At 39.0% G+C, this 26,037-nt stretch overlaps 1 protein-coding gene across 11 annotated transcripts in view; it reads right to left on the bottom strand.

Annotated features, from left to right (window-relative positions):
* Positions 1-25,478, bottom strand: part of MEF2C (myocyte enhancer factor 2C) — a 179,066-nt gene extending 153,588 nt beyond the window's left edge. For 4 of the 11 annotated variants that reach the window (XM_061424368.1, XM_061424365.1, XM_061424364.1 and 1 more), the window contains exons 1-3: positions 25,393-25,478; positions 7,294-7,380; positions 2,795-2,841 (exon numbers count right to left, since the gene is read on the bottom strand). The gene's annotated coding sequence lies outside the window, so the exon portion shown is untranslated. Of the gene's footprint in view, positions 1-2,794; positions 3,197-7,293; positions 7,381-25,392 lie in introns of those variants that run through there. The other 7 variants (XM_061424367.1, XM_061424362.1, XM_061424370.1 and 4 more) reach the window with 5 other exon arrangements.
* Between the last annotated feature and the right edge of the window lie 559 nt (positions 25,479-26,037).

Here is a 26,037-nt window from a genome sequence, read left to right on the forward strand (position 1 = left end):
TTTGCGTGGTGTTTTCTCAGAGGATGTGCTTTGGGAAAAAAAAAAGTAGAACTTTATTAATAGTCTTTTTAAAGTCCTCTCTGTGATCCTTAATTGCATATGAAATTCTTCCATGTTATTCTGAATCATGTCTCTGAAGCCAGGGTTCTCTATTTAATAACTCTTTTTTTGTTGTTGTTATGAAGTACAAGTGTCGCTGCACAGATATTTCCCCATTTTTGTCACTTTCTGAGATTTCATACACTCAAAATATACCGCATGTGGAGTTGGGAAATAAAACCACAAAATATACTACAATAAACAGAAGAAAGTTTTGAAATATAATGTTAACAAATGCCAAGGAGTTATTTAACTCAGTTGTTTTATAAAATAAGTTTAAACACAATAAATCATTCATTGAAAAGATATGGTTGTAGTGTTATACAGTTTATTGATCTGGTAAAGTGAGGGCCAAGGAAGAAACTCATAGACATCTGAAAAATATAAAACATGATGCTTTTCCAGGATTCAGTTTTGAATCATTAGATAGTCCCTCTGCCTCTTGGAATGGACCATTTCCCCTAGATTTTGAAAACTGAATATGTTTACAAAGAAGAAAAGAGGCAAGGTACAGTAAACTCCTTGTTATTTAAATTTCATGTATTTAATTATAATATGTTTTTGTTCTGAAGAGTTCACATATATGATTGCATACTTTTAAAGTATGAACAGCTCCGGAAAGCTCAAAAATTGACTTATTATTATAAAGTGCTCATTTGTTATTAAAAACTAAGAAAAAAAATTTAATAAAAGTTACATCTTTAATATTGTCTTTCACTATATTCTACAGCAATCAGAATGTAATTAATGAATGAGGTAAAATACTGTCTTTAGTAAGAAGTCTGGAAAATATGCCATAAATATTCCAAAGCTGCATGAATTACATTAGTAAAAAACAGTAGATTTTTATAAAGTTTAGTAAAATCCGAAGGAAAGATAACTACCACCTATTGTCTCCTTAACTTGGCCAGGGGACCATATTTTAAACAAACACTGAGTTTAAAGTATGTTTTGATGAAAACTTTTAGGATTGAGTTAGAAGTCTAATACATAGCCAAATATACTTTCCTACAAATAGAATGAGATATTTGATTTTAGAGATTTGTTTTCCCTATTGAGATAAGACATTAGATAGGTACATCTCATTTTATCTGTCAAGTTCTGAATCTACTTGCTTTAGGACTACCTCTTTATCTTGATAAATAATTTCATGCACACACTGGAAGACAATAATATGGTTTATTAACTGCACAATATTCAACCAAAACTGCCTGTGCCATATTGGTACATATTCAATGTTCTCAAAGACTGGCCAAGACTGATATTATTTTATAAATTAAATGTTTTAGTTTCAAATTGGAGATTGTAAATCTCTTTAAAGCTAAAATTAGTATGCAACGCAGAGGTTAAATGGGGTTCACAGGTGGTCACATTTCCATGTCTTACCAAGTCCCTAGGGATCAGAGTTATTATATTCTATATAAACATCTTTACTTTGCAACCACAATTCTATTACAAGGTGCCAGTGAAAAAGAGGCTGGTCACTCTTTTTGACTGGTATAATGAGGTAGCTAGAGTTCCTTTCATAGCACTTAGAAAATACATGCAGTCACTAACCATTTCACAAGACAGTTACTATTAGAGTTAGAATCAGATTCACAATAGTAAAATGCACTTTGTGTCAAAGCAATTCTCCACTGAGGACTGGTTAGAGAACTGGCAGAAAGCCTGATTCTACTTATTATACTGTCAGCATTTACATATAAAGGAATTTTATACAAAAGACACACATTCCTAAAATGTGAAGAAAAAGGGCTTTTCCCCAAAATGGTAACTACTGGACCTAGAATAGTCAGACATGTTTCAGACATAGAATTTCCTTTAAGAATAACTAGCCATATTCTGGGAAGGACATAACACTACTATTAAATTTAAATACTTGCATAATATTTAATAACACAACAAACAATGTGCCACATCTGTATATACTTCCTTTGTGCCCAACTTTATCACTGAGTTTGGTAACTTTCAGCCAAAGTCCAAACAGATGGCAATTTCAGTGACTTAACCTTACTTGTTTTTAAACAGCTATGTATCTGACTTGACCTAAAGAGCAGTGATATATACTGAAGTCTCAACAAGAATTGTGAAATGTGTAGACTACCATGGCCACTGTATCACATTTTGTCCACATTAGCCCTCATCAAGCCAGCACTTTGGTAATGGAAGGAGATGCACAAAGGTATACTCTGACAGACAGCCATGCTTCAGCTCAAACTAATCCCAAGATTTAGTGGCTCAGAAGCATAACCCAAAGCAAATCAGAGTCTCTGGTGGGACTCACAGGAGCATCTTTCCATGGTGAACTGCCGGCTAAATCTTAAGGCATGTACTTCAAGGTCACAGAACATTCTGTGAAATACTAAAGTCCACCAGGCTCCACATGCTCCACCATAGCAAACATGCTAATGACGTGCACTAACTTCATGAAACTTTAAACACACCAATGTGACAAGAACAAGTCAGGAGTGATTTCAGCAACTGATAGCAAACAGATAGGACTATCTAAAAAGTTACTTTTAGCCACACACAAGAAAATCATGGAACCTAAGGAAAAAAAATGCACAACAAGCCTCAACTTCAACCTTCAAAAAGGCACAGCGGTAGACCCAGTGCCGTGGAATATACTGATGCAGATTTCAGAGACAATACCCCGGCTATTTCTATTTCCTGGAGAAATGTCAGAGGTACTTACATGAAGGAAGAACCGATCAGATTAGTCCTTGGGATATTTTCCTTTTTCTTAAGAGAGAGAGAAAGAGAGAGAGAAAAAAAAAAAAAAAATAAAACACGACAACAGTAATCTTTACTTCGTCCAGCCTTGAAGTGCTTCTCCACCTGATTCAAACATGCAGTCACGGCGACCCACACAGAACCTTCAAAGTCAATCCAATAGCAGCCCGAAGATGTCTGGGTGTACGCGTGTGCTCAAGTGTCTGACTGCGAGCAGAGCGAGCAGAGCTGGAGAAACGATGTGTGTGTGTGCGCGCGCGCGAGCGCGCGAAAGGAGCGCGCGCGCGGGGGAGGCACGCGCAGGGCCGCGCATTCGCGCGCGCGTGCGCGCGCCAAGGCCGCTTGGAGGAGTGAGGGGAGGAGGAGGAGGAGGAGGAGGAAGGGGAGGAGGAGGAGGAGAAAGTGGCTCTCGGCGGCCAGCCGGATTAAAAGTAACCAGACTCGTCCAGAAAACTGCGTCCAGGAAGGAAGTGACAGAAAACGAATGGGAAAAGGAGAGTCCGCTCACAGCCTTTGAAACATAGCGTCAAAAAGGCGAGGGGCGGGGGGAGTGGAAGGATATTGGGAGGGGAGGCGGGGGTGGCGGAGAAAAAGGAGCGCACGGCTTGGGGTTCTAAGAGGCCCATCCCATGAAGCGCCTCTTGCCTTCTTTTCCTTTATTTTATTTTGCCCTTGCCTTTGCGAGCGCTGCCTTTTTTTCCCCTCTCCCTCCCTCACAATCCCAAACCGTTGACTCCCTCTCTCTCGCCTCGCGAGCTGGAGAAATCATCAGTTTCACTCTTGCAAAAGGGGGGCGGGACCAGACCTTGGAGCAATTTTTTTTTTAAATAAAACAAACATCCAGCAGTTCCCTCCTCACCCCTCCAGTCTCAACTAGATTGATAAATTACTCCACTACACTACTTTAATTATGTATATGGTATGCAGAATAAATCACTGAACATCAGTACCTCAATCAAGCACTTTTAAATGATAATTGCATCTTGGGTGAATCAATCTTTCCATTCCTGACATTTTGCTAATTTTAGTTTTACGGTAGGGTAATGGCACATGCCATACGCAAACCTAATGACAATCCTTTATTGCTCCAGCTGAAGACGACACCGCAAGCGCTGGCTCCCGGCTCTCGCTCTCTCCCGGCGCCGTCGAGGACGCTCGGAGAGCCGAGTCTCCGGCTGCGGCGCGCTCGCTTCCCCGGGGGACGCAGCGAGCCAGCCAGCGGGAAAGTCCTTCTAAAGTCGGGATCTTTCCTCTGACCAATAGGAGCGCGACCCTAATAGTTGCTCTTGTGACTTCCCCCGCCCCCCTTCCCGTTTGGAGACGCGTTAACCACTTCATTCTTCCACTGGTCTGAGCGCTCCTCCGTGACTCACGCGTAAAAAGCTCCGGTCCAGGATGCCTGCACCACTCGATTCCAGCGCGCGGTTTTCCTCCACGCCCTGAATACGCGGGGTTTCGGCCCCGAGAGCTTGGAGGGCTAGAAAGGGGGCCGAAACGCTTCTCAACTGGTAGTAATGTACAAAATGATAAACGCATGACCGGCATTTGAAATCTTGACTTCATCTCGGGGCCATGAACTTTCTAATCAGGTTAGAAATATTTACCGAGGCGGCAGCTTCCCCGGAGGCTCCCCCCGCCCCCCACCTCCCACAATCTCTCTTCCACACCTTAGACTGGATTTTCTTCAAGGCATTAACATGTAAACTAACCAACTTCCCAAATGCATTAGGCTTCCCTATCCGATAGCTGATGACTTCACTTATCCTGAAGAGTTTCAGCTGCACAGGAAGCAGCAATAGAGACTGATAAGGAAGATACTTGTGCTAAGGTTTGAGCACAGCAAACACTTTTCCTTATCAAAAAAAAAAAAAAAGGGTTAATATTCAAGATTTAGGAAAGATTACTAGAATTGAGCACCTCCTCTCCCTAGCCAATTACACCACGCCCAATTAAGCCAAAGATAAAATATACCAACTAGTCCACAAACCATGAAAAGATCAAATTACATGCCAGTAGAACTATGGACTATATAAAATGTTTAAACCAAATTAAAAAATTTTAATATCGTGAAAAGAAGGGAAAATACATTGGGGAAATTAAAATGTGGATGTACAAGAGTACACAATAACAGTATACTGAAATATCTAGCTAATTAAAGATATTTCCTCACTTAAAAAAAATTCCTTTCAGCACTGTGTGTTTAACCCAATGACTAGATGCATTTCCCCTTAAGTTCTGCACTGTGCCTCTAGTCTATTTTAATACATGAGGGCAGTGTGAATCAGAAAGCCTCCGTCTTCATTGTTGGGCTATTTGATCTGAGTAGCTTTTCTCACAAGAGTGGGTTCAACATTTAGGTGTCTGCCCCAAGGCTTCACTTGAAAGGGGAAGGTTGATTTTACAGGCAAGTACAACTAGCTCATCACCATTATGACTATCAAACCAGATAAGATGAATCTTTTGCTGTTATTATAAGAGAGCATGGCAAACTGTCACAAAGCAAAAACCACCTGAAATACTATTATTTCTTGCAGATTAATACCTACAATATATTTGTTGGCCTGTTTGTTTTTCATCTGGTGAGTTTGTTACTACCATGAATTTATTTTAATAATATGGCAGAGATAATCTATATCAGGTTTTAATGTAAGGTACAACTTCTAAAAAAATCCAAAAATATAAAGGTGCATTGACATTTTTGAGTATTAAGGTATGTCTATATATAGTGGTAAAAGGAAATTAATTTTTCCAGATTCACAAATGTCCTGACAAAACAAATTATTTGTAGGAACATTTGTTTATTGCATGATGTCTGATATTAATGTAATGAAGTGTACCAGCTTATTTTATAGGAGCAAATAGACATAGGCAATAGATAATTTTTACCACAGTACACTTTAGTTTTATTTTCCTTAAAAAAGAAACTTTTTACCTTTTAACATTTTAAAGAATTATTTAATAACATTGTAACAAATCCTATAACCCCACGTTGTGGATAATTTGAAAATAAGATCTGGATTGATCTTATTTGAAAATAAGATCTGGAAAATAAGACCGCAATTGGCCTTTTAAAATATAGAATATTCCCCTCAGCAGATTTAGTTTCTTAATTATGTGTGACCCAAGTTAATATTAGCATGAGTTTCCTTCCCATGAGCCTTTACAGTTGAAGTGGAACAGAAGAGGTTGTGCAGAAATACACAATGGAAGAAAGCCATCTGAGATTTAAAATTATTTACTGGTAATCCAGAGTGGTTAATCCAAGGCGTGCTTTGTGTTCATCTTCAAATGCTTCTGAATTTTTTACCAAAATCATCCTCATTCTCGCCATCAAATGGCACTTTGCTAGGATCAAAATATTTTCTGGTGCAGGGAGGAGTCTGTCCTACGTGTTAACAGGCCTGGATTCTCTGGTTCAAGGTTTTTGCCTAACTAATGAGTGTGTCCTTTCTGGGCTTCAGCTTGCTTACACATTAAATGACTTCTTCAATCTATTCCAATTCTGTGATTGGAAAGTAGAAAATTCTTATATTCTTTAAGTGAATTGGAAGCTAGTGGCCTATCCTGTTACATAAAAGGTGATGATATTTCCTATAAGAGAAAATGATGTCTGGGATTGAGATACTATTTATACCAGCTCACCCCCTGTCCCCAGTCACCAAATATTGCTTTTAAAGTAAGTATCATTAAGTGTTGTATTAAACATGTAAATATATATTAAGTTTTTTTTCCCAAAAAATAACTGTTTAGCAATATATTTAAATAAAGTGCCACAGAAGGTACAGAAAGCATGACCCTCAGGATTTAATTCTAGGGAAAGCTCATTTCTAATTTCTGGTCAAGGTTGCATATCATCTTACTCCACCCTCCATTCTTTATTAATTTCCTACATTAAATCAGCAGTCTACCTGTACTCTGGGGTCTGCCTGCTTTTAAGCTTGGCCTACGCTGGGTGTAGCTCTTGAAGTGAGCTTTAAAAAATTATCCTAAAGTAAGCTGGGTGGTTGCCACAGCAACCCACCCTAAACTGAAGAAAGTCTATAGATTAATCTACCCCTCAATATTATTCAACTGTGTAGTATCTGTTCTTCAGCCAGAATACTTTCAACACAAACATGATTAACACAGAAGTTCAGATATAAAAAGTAGTAGGATAGAAATTCCAAGCACATAAAAAATGTTATATCTTTTTTATAGTTACAGTAGATATGATATACATAACTTCCCCTGAAATGGATTCATCGTAAAACAAACTTGTAAAGGTATGCCCTAAAAGGTGACACGTGAGCTTTAAACAAAATGCTATGGTATTGCTATATAATAGATCACATAATGGTTATATAACACTCATCAGTTTTATACATGTTTACAATATAAGTACCTAATGACAAAGAGTTTGGCGGTTTCACCTTTATGAATTAACTTTGTGATGGATGATAATAACAAATGTTAAGCACTCACCACATACACATCCAGTCATTTGCCTTCCATTCTTCACTTCATCTCTTCATAGAAGTTACTTCACAGTTTGCAGCTCTTCTTTGGCACCTTAAAAATGCAAAAGTACAAGGTAAATAATTTAAAAAAATGTTAAAGAATGTTGATATTAAAATACATTCAAATTAATTTATTTCTGAAACTTCTAATCTGAAGAAACATTCATGTTAATTCTAATTTTAAACCAAATGAATGTGTACTGAATATAAAATAATTCAAATGACCATTAATTGTGACAATACTTATAACCTTTAACATAAATAGTTCCAAATAGATAAATTTCAAAAATTCTTTAGGTACGGCTTTAGTTCATTGCATGGTATATACACCATATGGACTGCTTGTGATTGAGAAAATCTGCAATATAAAAAGGATTTGTTATTCCAAGCCAAGGTTTAATCATATCCTTTATCTCATATTTAAAGATTCAATATTTATCTTTATTTTAATATCTAATGAAGAATTACAAGGAAAAAAGTCAAATCTATCATATTCCAAGCTAACAAAATTTGTCAGGTTGGGATACTGAAGTTGCAACTAAAGTTGCTAAAAGGGCTTATTTTATATCCTTAAAGGCCAATTTTAATACTTTGGGATTAATGATGTGAATTTAGTACACAATGAATTCTATTACCAATAGTACCCGAACCTTCCAGTGTTTACCTGTACTGAGCTCAGACAAGTGCTCATGTATTCTGGTCTCTGAAGCCAGCTTTCAGTGACTCTGAGCACACAAATGACCTTTCCCTTGGCTTCAGAATGGGTCTGGTCTTCCCAACTGTGGGACAATGAAGGTCAATAACCATTTTCCCATTTGTATTAGCAAGAAGATTTTTTGTAGTCTGGAGTCATTAAGATTTATAAAGCCTCTAGATTTGGGTTGACATCCTTAAGATTGATTTTTAATTTTAAGTTGCTTCACAGTCAAGGAGACATGAAGAATTTTGACCACTTTTATTTCAGAGGTGTTAGCTCAGTTTAGTCTTTTAGACTCAAGTCCATAGTGAGTTAGTCTCAGCTTGGTTCCCTTTCTTCAGCTCTGCTTGGTTTTTAAAGTCTATTAAGTAGGAATCATAATACACATCTCCCAGGGCCTTTTCACCTTACAGAAATGCAATCTCCATGAAATAATGTCTGAAAGATATGTTAAGGCTTTTAAAAATGCCACTACAATTATGATACATTTCTTCCTTTTCCTGGCTCAGTATGCCCAAATAAGGCTTGATCACAAATTTGCTTGCGAATGTGTAGTTCATTAAAAAAGTATCCATATGCATGGCTAAATTTAATAGACTTTACCTTTTACTTACAAAATTGTTAAATGTTCTTCGGAACATTGATTCTATTCCATTTCTTGAAATATCACAGAAACCTTCAATTCAAAGAATGGATTTTCACACTTCCCCTTTTAACTTTTTTTTTTCTTCTAGATACCCGTGTGCCCTTTAATTTTAAAAAGATCTTTACCGGGGGTAGGGATGGGGGTGAAAAATACCGCCCTGCGTTTTTGGTGCCCACTTCTTTGTCTGGGGAATGGCAAGAAGGGGACTGGGATCCCGTACTCAAGAGCCCCTTTTAAAGACCCAGACCGGGGACGCCTCTGGTTTCAGCAGCTCCCTCCGCTGAGTTATTGATTGCAGGCAGCAGCAGTCCCTCAGGTTGATTTGTGTGGAAAGTGAATCCTCGCTGGATAGGCGTTCAGCAGAGGCGCCGCAGCCGCAAAGCCAGCCAATTATTGCCGGTCCTCCCCTCCAACCCCGCGCTCACTACCTACACACTCCTTGCTGTGTCAGTCTCCACTTCCCCTCTACCCACGATCCACCCCCCCTCCCCGCGCGGACGGAGCCGAGGGGGCGGTGGTGGGGGGGCTCCCTCCCCGGGAGCGTTTCTAGAGCTCGGAGGCAGCTCGCAGGGGGTGAGTGCGCCACGTGCGAGCGCCCCGGGCGAGCAGGAGGCGGGCTCCGGCCCTTCTTGGGGCCTGCTGGGCCTGGGCGGGCGGATGGGGAGTTCGGCGGGGCGTGCACCGGGTGGCGTCTAACAGCGGGGCCGTCCGGGCTGGGGTTGGCGGGGGTTGGGGAGGGGGGCAGGCAGAGGGCCGGTGGCTGGGCGAGGAGGCCACGTTTCGGGCTCCGGGAATGGAGGAGGACGCAGACGCTGGTGGGGTGGGTTTTGCAATCGAGGGGGGAGCGGTGGCGGCGTCAGCAGAGTTGCCCTGTTGGTCTGGGATGGGGACCTGGAGGTATTTACCCTGGGTGGGCGAGGGACAGCCCCGCAGACTTTTCGGGGCGCGCTCCGAGCCCGGCACTGGGCGAGCCAACCCACGCACGTGCACAAAGCGCTGGCACGCGGTCGGCTGCGCCCGCGGCCGGAGCGCTCCAACCCTGGGCGAGCCCGGGAGAGCGACCGCGTGGTGCGCGCCGGTCGGGCCGCCGCCCGGTTCCCGCGCCAGCCCCGCCTGCTTTCTCACCTGGCACGCAGACAGGAAAAGGACGGGGTCCCCGAGGTGGATTTTTTTTTTTTTTTTTTAAGCTCACGTTCTCGGGGGTCCAAAGGACCGTTTTAAAAGATGAACAACCAACCATTGGCTTTAGCAGGGAAGCTGCCTCAGTGCATGCGTTCGCATCTTGGCCAGAGAAAGGCCACCAACTAGCTACAAGGAGAAATGGGATACGAGGGAGAAAACGCACACACAAAACCCCCTAAATGTTCTTCCCCCTTTCTTCTCGCTTTACTGGTTTGCACGTGAGAACCGTGCGGGGATCGCTTGGCTAATTATCATCACGAAATGGAAATACCTGTGCTGTGTTTTGATCTGTCCGTGGAGCTCTGGGAAGATAACGTGCTCCAAAGTCATGGTGGAGTGCCTGGCTGTGTCGATCAAAGGTGTAGAATGTTTATCTTGTCACGCCCTTGAAGCTATAAGCCGCTATCAATATGGCAGCCCCGTGCGCATGGGGTTCTTTCAGTTAATTAAACTTATATAAAATTTAAAATCAGCTCTTCAGATACACTAGTCACATTTTGGGTGCTCACTAGTGGCTACCCTACTTGACTGCCAGAGGTTGACCGTTTCCATCAGTACCTAAAGTTCTGTTGGAATGTGCGGCTGTAGAGGTTTAAATGAATATGGGTAAAAGAAAGAACCTGCTTTATGACACAAGTCAGATTTTAGGACACTCTTGGCATTTGTGTTTCTTGGCGCTAGTGTGAAAAGTTGTAAAGTCAGAGTTTCAGTATCTTCCTGCTGAAAGAGGTCTTAGGAAACACTTAACACAGTACTTTTTTACAGAGAAGGGAAGGTAGATGTGTGCCCCCAAATCATGACATCAATTTGGAAAGAAGATAAGGTCACCTGACAAGGTATAGTACACTTTCTGCCAGACCAGGCCCATTGCCTGGAGTTGGTGAGGCAAATTAACTCTACAGAATGGTGACCTGATGGAGGATTTTAGACACGAATACCCTTTTACAAGAGCAAAATATTTCTAAGTATTGTTCCAAGAAGAAATTCCATTTAATAAAGAATAAAGTGTGTGAGAGTAAGTAGGGAATAACACTATCTCTCAAGCTAAAAATGTATTATTGGCAGTGTCATGGATTACATATAATGCTTTTTTAAAGAGACTAATTGGTATAACATTGTGATTAGTTGTACTTAAAAATTCTGAGGAAATGGAATTATCTTTTTAAAGTAATAGCTAAAAGCACTCTTAAGGTCAGGGAAGAAGGTATGATATAAAGTGAGAATTGTTAGCAAAGCATAATCTTTCTCAAATTCAATGAGGGTATTATCAAATACATTGATTATGTCTTAGACTCATATCACTAGCATGGCATTTGATTTGAAGTGTATGTAACATGAACAAAACCTAATTACAAATTACAGTATTTGAGAGATGAAAGACAAAACATCATACAGATTTAGAGGCAAAGCACAAACTTTCTAACTTCATTGCTTTGATTGGTTGGTTTTGCCATGATTATCCCCTATGTTTCTTACTGTTATTTCAGGGTGAAATGTTGGTATTAATTTTGGTCGTTTATGGTAATTAGCTTTTAAGTTAAGCTGACTCATTTGAAAAGACTCTGATGTTGGTAAAGATTGAAGGCAGGAGGAGAAGGGGATGACAGAGGATGAGATGGTTAGATGGCATCACCGACTCAATGGACATGAGTTTGAGTAAGCTCTGGGAGTTGGTGATAGACAGGGAGGCCTGGTGTGCTGTGGTTCATGGGGTCTCAAAGAGTTGGACACAACTGAACTGAAGGACCCCTAAGATTTCAGATGAGCACTCATGAGTGATAGCTAATTTTTAAAAAATAACAAAATGTTTTTTAAAGCTTGAATTTCTCCTGAGCTGATGTGTATTTGAATTGTTTTCTGTCTTCTTTTATTAATTTACCATTTGCATGTGGTTCATGGTAGAAAGCGTTCTTCCTAGTCTTCTGAAATCTGATAGCCTAAGAGAAAATCTTGTAAATTCCTGAAGTGCTTGCAGTGTGCTAGAAACTTCAACCTCTCCATGGCTGACTACTGAAAAGGCTAGTCTGGCTAGGGAGAATATATGTGACCAAAAGATAATTGGCTCTATCCTATGGGAACTGTATAGTTAATACACAACTTATTGAACTACCCTTTGTCTCAGTTTCCTCATGGATAAAATATAGAACAGAAAGTGCTACCCTCAAAACTTTGTTATGAGCATTCAGCAAGAAATTCAGTGTGAAGCACAGAGCTGGGAAAGTGGTCAACTACAGTAAAAGTTAGCCATTCTTATTCTCCAGCAAAGAATTTCTACTTCTCCACCATTGAGTTTCATTTTCACCCATACCGGGTAGTCGCACTAGAAAAAGTTGGAGAAGTAGGTTGTCATAAGGCTGAGGATTAGTTCTGGATAAGCTCTGTTTGTGAATTTTGCCTTCAAGAGATAGAGATCTCTTTAATCCTAAAAGTTCCTGACTCAGCGGCTGTAGGTGGCTTTATTTCCCTTTCACAGGCATCCTGAGAGAGGCTTCCTTATGCTTGTTAGCGGCTTGGTTGTTGAAAAGGCACTGGAAACTCCAAGTCCATCCTCTATTCACCCTGGTTGACCTTTTTATGCTCTTGTCAGCCAAGAAAACATTGGTATCTTTCGTCTCCCACTAGCTTGAATTCTTCAGGGCAGAGCCTGCTCAGATTATCTCCTGAGGTCATTCCAAATGTCTGATGGCCATCTATGGCAGCAGGGCTGGGTGGAGGCCTGCCGGGAAGGAGGAGCCCGTGGAATGTCTAATGGTGCCTTCTGTTCAAGTAGAAGAACTACTCGAAGTAGTTCCCTGTTGGACTCATGATCAACTTTACAGCTATATCTAGGAGACTGTTTGCCACTTCTTGAAAAACAGAAACCATAGCATTTTGCATTTTTTGTTTGTTTAATAAAGTCCCACTTGGGATGTGTATGATTCCTATTGATGTCATGATAGGTATAAATATGGACTACAGGAAAAAAACAGACTAAAGATCATTAATAAACAGTTTATATCTGGTATTCATGTTAGCTGTCCTCATCAAGAACACCAAGTTAAGGGGAAAGATTCTTGAAAGGACAGAATAAAGCTACCACAGTACCTTGTTTCTTCTCTCTAGATAATTTTCACCTTGTTTCCTCTCTCTAGATAATTTTCTGAATGATGGTTTTTTACTTAGCTGAAAACTTAAAAAATTATTTCTAAAATATTTCATTTATAAGCTAAATTTTCAAACCAAACCAAACAATATAAAATTGTATTTTTTTCAAGAAGGCAAGATCATGCATAGATATATATGTTTGCAATACTCACTAGATTTAAAAACAAAAAGATACATATTAAATCTATATTTCAGTTTACTAGAGAATTAATTTGCGTTATTTGGGTTGCAGTCTCTATTTTGGCATATGATGAGAACTGAAAGTAAAATGCAATAAAACTTTTAAGTTAGTGATTAAAACCAGTTTGTTTTTAGCAGTGGATACTAGTTCACTGGGGCTCACTAGTTCCCTGGTGGCTCAGTGGTAAAGAATCTGCCTGCCAGTGCAAGAGACACGTGTTCAATCCCTGGGTCTGGAAGATGCTCTGGAGGAGGAAATGGCAACCCACTCCAGTATTCTTGGCTAGGAAATCTCATGCACATAGGAGCCTGACAGGCTACAGAGTCGCAGAAAGAGTCAGACATGACTTAGTCACTAAATAACAACAACTAGTTCATTAAGTCAAAGATCCAAACCAAAGAGGTCTAATATCTTATTGAAAAATTTTAAAATGAATTTGTAGCTAAATATTTCTATATCAATAATATTCAGATTTGTAATACAAATGTATTTGTAGTATATGTACAAAAATATTACTATCTGTTTAGAATGTGGTGGGGCTTCCCTGATAGCTCAGTTGGTAAAGAATCTGCCCATAATGCAGGAGACCCTGGTTCAATCTCTGGGTTGGGAAGATCCCCTGGAGAAGGGAAAGGCTACCCACTCCAGTATTCTGGCCTGGAGAATTCCATGGACTGTGTAGTCCATAGGGTCTCGAAGAGTCGGACACGACTGAGCGACTTTCACTTAGAATGTGGGTTGAAATAAGTTCACAGTGCATAATGACCATTCACTACTTATCAGTGTTGGATCAATACTCAATTAATTCCTTTATAAACTTTTTCTTTTTATCTAAATAACAGTCTCTTAGAAGGTACTACTATTCTCCCATTTTATACATGTTTAAAACTGAAGCTTAGAGAGGTAATGCTACCTGCCCCGAGTCACATAACTCTTAAATGCCAGACAAAGGACGTGAAACTATGTTGGTTTGTTTCCAATAGATGTCCTTCTATTATAAGCCCAATAGGGCTTCCCTAGTGGCTCAGACAGTAAAGTGTCTATCTGCAATGCAGGAGACATGGGTTCGATCCCTGGGTTGGGAAGATCCCCTGGAGAAGGAAATGGCAGCCCACTCCAGTATTCTTGCCTGGAAAATCCCATGGACCTCGGAGCCTGGTAGGTTACCGTCCATGGGGTAGCAAAGAGTCGGACACAACTGAGCGACTTCACTTTCACTTTCACAGTGCTTACTGCTTCATTATACTCATAAACCTTTGCTCACTTATAGGGATGATGAGAGCAGGGCATGATATAATTGACACTTTTTCCCAACCAGAAAATATTTTACAAATATGTATCTAACCCTGTGTCATCCTCTTCAAGATAGATGCCTTAGGAGGTTATTTGCTTATTTCAGTGATGAAGGCTCAACAGAAATATCCTTAGGAATTTGCTCTGCAGTCTTAACAGTCTGATTGTTAGCAAATCATTATCATTAAGGACGAATTTGTTGCTGAAACTAAATCCAAACCAAATGTAATGAACAAGGTGCTTGATAGAAACTATGATATGATTATAAAGCACCAGATTATTTGATATATGATATTGGTGTCCTAAATTGACACTAATCACAGATACAAAAGGGAAATTTCAAGGGTGTCCCTTATATAAATGTGGTATAGCCTTTAAGGAGACATTTTGGTGAGTAACACTCATGAAAGATCTGGTCATTTTTTAAAAAGTCAGCTTCACTAATGAAAAGTTGTGCATCAATGTATGAACATTATGGGAAATACCTTTTCGGAGAATGTATGACAGGAAAGGGTAAATCAGAGACCCTGGGTTAGAATCCAGGCTCAGACACTGAGTAACCATCTGACCTTAATTTTCTAAATGTCCTCATTGTAAAATGGGGAAAGTGATGGGAACTTCCTGGATGGGAAGAGGGAATTTTGCTGACAAGAGTACATGAAATTGTAATTCTGTAACCACTTAGTGCTTGGCATATAGAAAATGCTCAATAAATGTTAGCTATTGTTATACTGTTCACTTTCAAGGGCTATCCATATTCCTGAAAAACATCTCAGTGTCTGTTATCTTAAAATTTTAGAAGACCACTTCTTTTCTATCAGCTTCCATGTTTCAAAGCAGTTTTATTTCATATTAGAGCATTCACATTTGAAATAAATATAGAACCTATTTGGGCTTCCCAGGTGGCGCTTCCAATGCAGAGACATAAGAGATGCAGGCTTCAGTCCCTGGGTGGGAAAGATCCCATGGAGGAGGGCATGGCAACCCCCACCACTATTCTTGCCTGGAGAATCCCATGGACAGGGGAGACTGACAGGCTACAGTCCATGGGGTCAGAAAGAGTTCAACACAGCTGAAGTGACTTAGCACACATGCATAAAACATGTTTATGACCATATGTTGATCAAGCCAATATACATTATATCAAGAAGTCTTATGTTTTGGGATGACCAATTTATATTATCCTCATCAGTGTTCCATGTAATATTCTTGGAGACTTTAATTTTGTATTCATACTTGACTTTAGCAGACTTATGGAGATAGTTATATATCCATTTGTCCAGAGTAAGGCTACATCGGGCTTCCCTCATAGCTTAGTTGGTAAAGAACCTGCCTGCAATACAGGAGAGCTGGGTTCAGTTCCTAGGTCAGGAAGATCCCCTGGAGAAGGAAATGGCAATCCACTCCAGTATTCTTGCCTGGAAAATCCCATGGGCAGAGGAGCCTGGCGGGCTACAGTCGATGAGGTCGAAAGAGTTGGACACGACTTAGCAACTAAACCACCACCACCACCACCACCAAGGCTACATCAGAATAATCAGACATCTTCTAAACTGCTTATTGATGACATGATCTTACTCTGCAATTTAAGGAAACTTAGCATAAATATGTAGAATATTATGCTGTTAAGTATAGCATACTCTTGCCTGGAAAATCCCATGGACAGAGGAGCCTGGTAGGCTGCAGTCCATGGGGTCGCTAAAAGTCGGATACGACTGAGCGACTTCACTTTCACTTTTCTCTTTTCATGCACTGGAGAAGGAAATGGCAATCCACTCCAGTATTCTTGCCTGGAGAATCCCAGGGACGACGGAGCCTGGTGAGCTGCCATCTATGGGGTCGCACAGAGTTGGACACGACTGAAGTGACTTAGCATAGCATAGCATAGCAATATTACTATATTTATTATAGATATGCTTCCTGTTCAAGCTGAATTTTTAAGTCCTTTCAGATCAATACTCTCTGCGTGGTGTAGGCAATTGGTGAGGCAGCTGACACTTGTTTCTGTCTCCCTGCTTCCCTCTACTCACCTTCAGTCTGTCCTCCTTTGCCCTCTGGCATGCTCCGCTCACCCAGCAGCACTGCTTAAAATCAATAATAGCTCTTTATTGAGCGCCCCTATCTCCTCATGGCCTCTCCCTGTGGTGACCCACGAGGTCCTTTCCTTTCCTCAGAAGCCTCCGGGATTCTCCTGGCCTCTGTTCTACCAGAGGAGCCAGGCACTCCAACCCCACTCCCTCGGTGACACAGTAACAATGCGTTGCTACTCCTTTCAATGAACTTCTCTTCCAGAGTTTTCTGCAAAGGGTTCAAAATCCAAAGGAGTATCCGTGATGACTGAGATTCCACAGATGCCCTGCCGTGTTGGTCTGGAGTGCTTCGGGGAGGAGACTCTGAGTACGTCTCCCGTTTGTTTGCTGACAGAGACGTGTCCTGGGTGCAGGTCAGTGGGCAGCCTGGCTCTCGAGGAGGAAATTTTACCGTTTTTGAAAAGGTTGGAATTGAAAAACACGTTGTCTGTCAGCAGAATATCTTGATGCTTGAGAATTTGCCTGCTTACTATTTAAAATAAAAAAACAGCACTCTGTGGTTCCTGCTGCTCCGCTCACCTCTTTTGTCCCCTGTTTGCACACGGTTGCTGCGTGTGCTGTGGCCACAGCCTACTCTGTGGTTCCTCGGTCTCACCCTGTGCACACTCCCTTTTGTTCCCACTCCAACAGCTCCCAGAGATGTAATTAGTGAGTATTCTTCCAGGAACATCTTGAAGGAGATATAAGAACTCCGTGTTAAGAATCGTGCTGCTTCCTGGATGAAGGGAAGAATTTCGTAGGGTTGGGGAGAGGTACAAGGTTGGAGGGGAAAATGCATTCTGCCCTTTCTCTCCTCTACAAAATCCCTGATAAAGCCTCTTTCTATGTGCAGAGGTGGGGCACGTAAATTAAATATTTCTCAACCTTGTATAGCACTAAACCTGTAAACATGGAACATCCGTATCAAATCACATCACTTTATTCAGAAACAAAATATTCTAAGTAAAAGATTTTAACACTACTTAAAGTGGGGCACTAAGAAATATTCTCGAAGAAGGCAATGGCACCCCACTCCAGTACTCTTGCCTGGAAAATCCCATGGACAGAGGAGCCTGGTAGGCTGCAGTCCACGAGGTCGCTAAGAGTCGGACACGACTGAGCGACTTCACTTTCACTTTTCACTTTCATGCATTGGAGAAGGAAATGGCAACCCACTCCAGTGTTCTTGCCTGGAGAATCCCAGGGACGGGGGAGCCTGGTGGGTGCCGTCTATGGGGTCGCACAGGGTCAGACACGACTGAAGCAACTTAGCAGCAGCAGCAAGAAACATTCTACAATTTTTATATTCCTTTTGGCTCCTTTAAGAATGACTAAATAGCCAATCGATAGATATACTCCCATTTTTAAAATTTCCTGCCCTTTCTCTCTTTCCTTTTGTCTTTCCTTCATCTTTTCTGCTCCATCTTTTTATTGTCAGCTGTTTGTTTTTTATTTTCAGTTGTAAACTCAGTAAAGCGTCCTACCATGGCTGGCTATTAATCAGGTTTTTTTCATTGCTTTGGAAAACTGCATTTTTTGTTTCAGAACCATAGGATTTCATTAATAATATTTTCTATTTATCTGAATCACTCCAAAATAAAATACTGCTAACAAAGCTGCATATTTCCTAAACAACCTGTGATGTATACGATAGGCAATATGGTCATAGAAGAATTTCTATGATTATTTTTATTAATCACTATAATTGCTCTTTGATTACAATGATGATTAACTCACAGCAAATAAATCACATGCTTATGTTGTTTATCTAGTATTTGTGTTCATCCATCCACACGTCCTCACCTCACTCTTACGTAGCTGTGAGGTTCTGGTTGGTGTAGCCAATGGCAAAAAAAATGACTCACACACGGGAGAATAAAGCTTGTGGTTTCCTTACGTTATAGCTAGGCTGTAAACTGTTAAACTTCCTAGGTCAGTGGTGATTAACTGAATATTCCAAAACTTGAATGTCTGTGCCTACACATTTATAATAACCACTGTCTGTGCTGTTTATGACTTTCCTGAAGAGTTAGTTCAAGCCATTTTTCATATTTCAAGCTATACTATCAAGTGCCTGAAACTTAAGTAGAACTTGAGACTGACTTTTGCCTTATTCACTAGTAGTGGGTAAATTTCATCATTTGCCAATGCACATAAAAATAATTAAACTTTTAAGCACAATTATATCAGATAGTAAATAACAATGTGCGTGTAACATCTGTTTCCATGGGTTCACTTTGATCATTCAGGTCTTGAGATCCCTAAGTTCTAGTTTTCCTGCTACCATAGAGCAGGAGAATTGACCCTCTTTAAGAAGAGAAGGCTGTGGTAAGGACTGAACAATTTAGTACAGAGAACAGCTTAGCAGAATGCCCAGATTTCTGGGCCCTACTTCAGGCCCACAAGGCCTCAATCACAGAAATCAGCATTTTAACTAGCTCCTCCAGTATTATGTACATTTTGTTTGCAATCTACTGCTTGAATGTGCATGCGTGCTCAGTCGTGTCTGACTCTTTGTGACCCCATGGGCTGTAGCCCCCCAGGCTCCTCTGTCCATGAAATTTTCCAGGCAAGAATATTTGGAGTGGGTTGCCATTTCCTTCTCCAGGGACTGCTTGAATGTAGGGGTGAGCATAAAATCTGCAAAGACCTAATCCTATAATCTTACCTTTTCTCTATTATTCCTTCCTGGCCTCCCAACTTAAACTTTATGAAACTTTCCAAGTTAGTGAATGCCTTTCAAAATAGTAAGAATGAGAGTTCAAAATGGTACAGATTTTTTCCATCACCTGTCTTGGTTCATATTATAAACAAATGAAAAAAACATGCCACATGTATTCTACCCATGGTAGTCAGAAAATTGGTTGAGCCATTCAGTTCAGTTCAGTTCAGTTGCTCAGTTGTGTCCGACTCTTTGCGACCCCATAAATCGCAGCACGCCAGGCCTCCCTGTCCATCACCAACTCCCGGAGTTCACTCAAACTCACGTCCATCCAGTCTGTGATGCCATCCAGCCATCTCATCCTCTGTCGTCCCCTTCTCCTCCTGCCCCCAATCCCTCCCAGCATCAGGGTCTTTTCCAGTGAGTCAACTCTTCGCATGAGGTGGCCAAAGTACTGGAGTTTCAGCTTTAGCATCATTCCTTCCAAAGAACACCCAGGACTGATCTCCTTTAGAATGGACTGAACCATATGTAGACCTAATTTTCCTAATTTTCTGTACACTTCTTCATCTTTACTTATCAAAGGGGAAGTGCTTATTTTTCTTGGGTGGAATATGTTCTTGGGATCCCAGAATCTCAGCAAAACCGGTAAAATGAGTTCTGGCTCCAGGAACCTCTACCTTTAGTGACAACTGGCTGGCAAACACATGCCTGCTTCAGTGACCACCAGCTGCTGTAAGCCCAGATTCCCTACGCCCAGGGCTAGCGTTGTTCTTGATCATGTAAGAAATGTGACTTTTCCTGAGAGAAGCTTTCAATCAATACAAATGTCCCTTACTTCCTCCTAATTACCTCTGTCTGCCGAGCCATCAGGAGAAACCTTTACAACATGGGCTTCCGAGGCCACACAGGGATCCACATTCCCAGGCTTTTAACCTCTCTCCATACCCAGCTGCTGCCATTAGTCTCTCTTGGACACAGATATTTTTAACACTTCGGACTGGGGGGGAGCCTCTACCATGCCTGTTTTTTGTACCAGTGTTTTTCTGACACAAACAGACATATTCATGTGCTGGCTTACATTTTTTTTTTCCATTAAAAAAATGTCTCCCTATTGTATAGCACAGGGAACTATATTCAGTTTCTTGTTATAACCTATAATGGAAAAGAATCTTTCAGATTCTTTTTCAAAGAATATACATATATGTATATATATGTATGTATAACTGAATCACTTTGCTTACACTTGTAATTAACAGAACATTGTAAAGTCAACTATACTTCAATTAAAAAAAAAGAATAGGAAAAAAAGGGTCCCATTTTATAAAACTGTAAACGTTAAGTGAACATTAAGTCCTTTGTGTCAACTCAGGCCTATAGAACACACTGAAAAATTCAAAGCTATCTGTGATAATATCATCCCTGGGTAAGATCTTGCATGTTTTGTTACCAGAGTACCCAAGTGGGAAAAATATAGCCAACTGAACAGTAGTGTATTACAAAGTGATTTTGTTTTGTCTGCTGATTTCATAAGTTAATATTGGTGTTTTAATTATTTGGAATGCTGAAATTGTGGGCTACTTACAGCAATAGGGAGAGGGCAGGGCAAGCCATTGCCGACAGGAATCCACCAATATGGCCTAGAATCCTTTTGGGATGTGTAGCAGAGGAAACCCCTTCTGTTTAAAAACTAAAACTTCCTTTCCTGCGATTTACACATAGCCCAGCGAAGAGTCTCATCCATTCCAATTACAAAATTACTAAGCAGTGAAACAGAGACAGCTCAGCTACCTGCTTCTACTCTGGGTGGACAACAGTCTTCAGCTCTAAGGAGAAAACATTTATGATTCTTAAAAGGCAGACGAGGGACAATCTATCACCCTCACTAACAGCCCTTTGAGATGCAGGGGAATGATTGAATTCATTTGAAAGTCTAGTGATTTTGCATATTTTGCTTTGACACCCTTGTCTTTCCCAATTCTTAGGAATGGATATTATTTACTGATTATTTTGCTTGCAATTGATTTGCATACTGTTATTGCCTATTGTTAAATGGTTTTCTGATTAATGACTAATGTTGATTTGGACCAAATGTAATAGAATAAGCAGATTCATTTGTAAATTTAGATATATAATTTAGTTGCTAAATGGTATCATAGAGCTGTTGGAGATTATTTTAGACTAATTCCTTGCAGGAAAACCCTGTCCACAGTTTCCTCCCATATCTGATATCAATGTTTTAAGTACCCCCCCCATCCCCAACTCCTTTTACAAAAAATTCATTTCCGTGTTTGGATTTTAAAGCAGACGCTTCTCAAAGGCAAATATTTCTTCAAAGCCCAGGGTTAACATAAATTATTTTACATTTAGAATATGGTAGATATATTCTAAACAATTTCTATTCTGAAGGGTCAGAAAACATTTGACTATATCCTTATGTCTGTGAATCAGTGTATTGTGCAGCATTATAAAAACTCATAGCAATATTACTTTTTATTAATATAATTATATGAATAAATACAAAACACTCATGTTAATACAGGATTATTGAGTTATAGAATTTCTTAGCTGTTAGAAAACACTTGCTGATGAGGCCTCTTGGGTCCAGAGAAGTTTAGTAATTAACACACATATACACACACCAGCTAGTCAGTTGTTGAGTCAGTTATGTGAACCGTTTAATATATTCTTCTCATGAGTATTCTATTATACAAATGCTTATACTTTGGTATATTTGGTATTTTTAATTATCCCCTAATATATAAGAAATTTTCAACCTGAACTTTTCATTTCTACATTCACCTTCTCAACATTTATGCTGCCATTGATTATATTTTACTTCTGCTTTTTCATAAGCACCATAAACATTTTCAGTTTAGAAATCAATTTAAATAATAAAGAGAATCTAAAAAAGAATTTATACCATAGATATTTTAATGTGTTTATACTATTTTATTAAACTACATTTTAATATGCTCTGATAAAACTATATCTCTTGAGTAAGGTATTAATTTGGTAACTGAAAATGGTTCTCCAAAGGAATGTAAATCACATTAATTTTTCATGTATACTTTTTAAACTTATAGTTTGACAGTCCACATGTTTAAGTCTAACAGAAGAAAACAAAAATCACTGGATATGAAGTTATGAGACAGACCCAAGTCTACATCTACATCCTCATGGTTGGTGACCTTGGATAAATTTCATTTTTGTGCTTCTGTTTCATTTTCTTTAAAATGAGTAGTTGAAAGCTTCAAAGACTCAAAGACTTCATGAACTTAAAAGAAGACTGATTGAAAGAAATGCGTGGCCATTATTACCTCGCTGCTCAGTTTATTCATGGACACATACTTGTTACATACATCTGAAGTTTCCTTAAGGAAATGAACTCTGTGGATGTGATACTTGGCCATTGAGAGAAGTGGAATAAATAAGAAAAAGAAGGGGGAACAAGTTAGTGACAAAGGAGCCGTGGTAAGCAATTAAAATGATTCCTCTTTTACTTCTTTATATCTACAGTCTAGTTATTCCTATTGGAAAACCTACTGGCACCAGGTAATATCAACAGGGATGAGTAATATGTAATTTTTATCTTTACTGGGTTACATTTGGCCCACAGACAGTTGACAGCTGTCAGTCAGGTGGCTGGTCAATGAGGAGATACATATAAAGCTGCCAAAGTATTTTTGTTTCTTTAAATACTTCCAAGTAAACCATTTTAGCTGGAAACTTCTTTGTCCTGTAATTAAATAGATTGATATTCGGAATATGACTTATTGAAGTTATTTGCTTGGAGAACCAAGATTTTCCCTATGACCATATAAGGTAAACAAAATGTTTTTCAAATGTCTTTCTGAAAGGGGAAAATAATTATTTTTTCTCCACTAAAAACTGTCCTTAAGATACAAAGATATATTGCAAATAATGCTTAAAGTGCATGTATTTTAAAATTAAAGTTTTAAGGCATATATGAGTCATTGCAACTTTAAGCCAAGTTTCTAAGACTGATTAAAAGAAACCATCCCCATACATTGCGGGGAGTTGGCATAGGTATTTTTCTGACATGAAAGTTGAAGGTTTATCAGAAAGGACAAACATGTAGTTGCATGTTGAACTAGGAGTTAAAACTTTTTCTTATAATTAAAAGAATTTATCATAGAATTTTAGATTAAGCCAATAACTTAGGGCAGGGTTAAAATGATAAATTTTAGTTATGTAGAAATATTTGGGCTATACCTAACAATGTTTCTCATAGGTTGAGTCACACTTAAATAATTCACTGAAGTCATAAAAAATAATTTGGAAGAAGTTTTTGTGTTGCTTGTACTTAGTGTTAATGACAAATATTATTATAATTATAGCCAATTGTATTGCATATAAAAGTTTAATAAATACAATTCTGAAGTTGACTTAAAAATATATGTTCAGTTTTGCAGTAGTCATCTTTCAAATTGAATCCTTTCTTTCGAATATAGGATTTAACAGAGCAGATTAAAAAACAATGATCAAGTGCATGGAGTGCATATTCATTCTTTAAGAGGCTAATGAAGTCATCTAAAATTTTCAGTGACCACGGTTACTCAGGTGCCAAAATCAATATGATGAAGTTGATAAAATATTACATAAAAAGAGCAGTTTGAAACCACAATAAATACATGAATTAAAAAAAAATAAAATGGACTTTACTTTTCTGAACCACATTCTACATGTAATAATTTATAATGAAAATCAGATCTGAGTTTTGAGATTGCAAAATATTGTTTCATTAAAATGTAGATAAGATTATGTTTTAAAAACATTACTTTTTTTGGTGGGGTGAATAATTTCTGGTAGTTTTTTAAACCACACATATTTCATAATTAAACAGCAATTAAATTAATTTGAAAGAGAATGATACATATAAATTTGTAACATACCTGTGTCATCATTGATCTGAAAATTGTTTTAGATATAGTGGTCATTAAAAAAATATCAGACCTTGTTATTTTCCCACTATGTGACAATGTGTTAAGCATATAGATTGAAAATTATTTATGGGATCATCAGGGTAAAATAGTTGTCTTATAGTATTAATTTATACTGGTAGGAGCATTTCTCTTCTTAAGCACCACCAGTTCTACCCCCCACAGCCCAGAAAATTGATTTTATGCATAATAATTTATAGCATTCTTGATAAATGTATGCGTGCATCTTTTACATTCATTAGTCCATGTTGCTTGCAAATATGGAATTTGGTTATTAAAGTGGTTTCATATGTTTACTATGTATAGTCCCTAGCTTTAAGCTCCTGACTTGCTTAAATAAATGTTTTCAATTTGCTATTATACAACAATTTGTAGAGAAATGCTGTGAAGCATAGTTAAAAGAATGAGTCCTTGAAATAGAATCACTTTTTAAAAATATGTCCTAACATGTGGTCTCATTTTTCCATATTTTGCATTAATTAAGATCCTATTCTGAAAAAAAATTTTTGCCTAAAGTTTTGAATTCACAAAGTAAAAATACCAAGTATATAAAAGTGCTAATTTTGGAAATCAGTGACGTAAAAACATGCTTTAGTAGTGTATTGTTTATTCTGAAGACTTTGCTCTAAAGAAACTCTTTGTCATGAGAAAATGTTGCCACTTCTATTTGTTAAATATTCTGTGCAATACATGTTTTAAAAATTTATTAAAAATAAAATTAATTTCATATTCTCTCTAATCATATTCCTGTCACATGCACACATAAAATATTCTAGCCCATGAAACTTTTGAAAAGAGCATGTACCATTTCACATTTTAGTTTGGAGATTTATTGAAAAATAACATTTTATTTAGAATGAATAGATTATGACAGTTAGATTAACAAGTATCGAAATGATATTTATGTATTTATTTGAATAGTCTAGTATCATATACATAATTAATTCTTCATCTTTCAGATACTGAAGAGAGTAATGAGTGAGAACAACATTAAAAATATAAAGTATTTTCTTTAAAAAAAAAAACTTTGTTCTTTCCTCTAAAAAACTGTCAAATGGTAACAGCCCTACTTTCTACGCCAGGAAAACCCACTGTTGAGTTAGTTGGCTCTGATTCCAATGGTCTCATCAGCTTTCTGAACGTAGGTACCTCAGCAGTGCCTCTTCCAAGATAACAAAATGAACTTTTAGAGATTAAAAAAATACATTTTGGCAATTGAAACTCACCAGCGCCTTTCTGCTTCTCCAGGAAGTTGTACCCGTCAGCACCTGCTGAGGGCTTTGTTGTCCAAACTCTGACAGGTAAAAAAATTCCTGTAGAATAAAGCCAGACCAGCTGGCTTTGAAGAGAAACCCCCCAGTTTGGGCTGCGTTTGTCTCCTCTCCTTTTCTATGAAGACCCAGGCTTTCCCCCCTTGATCGTCAAGCCGTAAGATGCGTGATCCCTGTGCACAAGTGTCTGGCAGGCCGAGGTGCACCTGTTCCTGTCACTCTGGAGTAAATTTAGCTGTAAAGGTATCACTGACAACCAGACCTTTGTCAGAGCTGGCAAAAGAACACAGAACTGCTGCCCTCCCCCACCCCTTCCAAACCCCTTCGCTGCTCGTTCAAATGGAAAATGTCAAATCGGAAGTCTATCCAAAAATCATTCCTGAAAAAATGAGATTGCTTTCATATGGTAAAAAGTAAGTTTCCTTATTTCACATAGACTTCAAAATTACATTTCCAAGAATAATCTTGGAACAAGACGAGTTTTTGTTCAATTAATTGTGGCTGGAAACTTTTTAATGGAAACCTAGCACACACTTACTTCATTTCGGGTTATTAAATTGCGTGAAGCGTTCAAGTTAGTTGCCATTCTTTGCTGTAGCT

The sequence above is a fragment of the Bos javanicus genome, chromosome 7, assembly GCF_032452875.1.
Source record: "Bos javanicus breed banteng chromosome 7, ARS-OSU_banteng_1.0, whole genome shotgun sequence".
NCBI classification, from domain to species: Eukaryota; Metazoa; Chordata; class Mammalia; order Artiodactyla; family Bovidae; genus Bos; species Bos javanicus.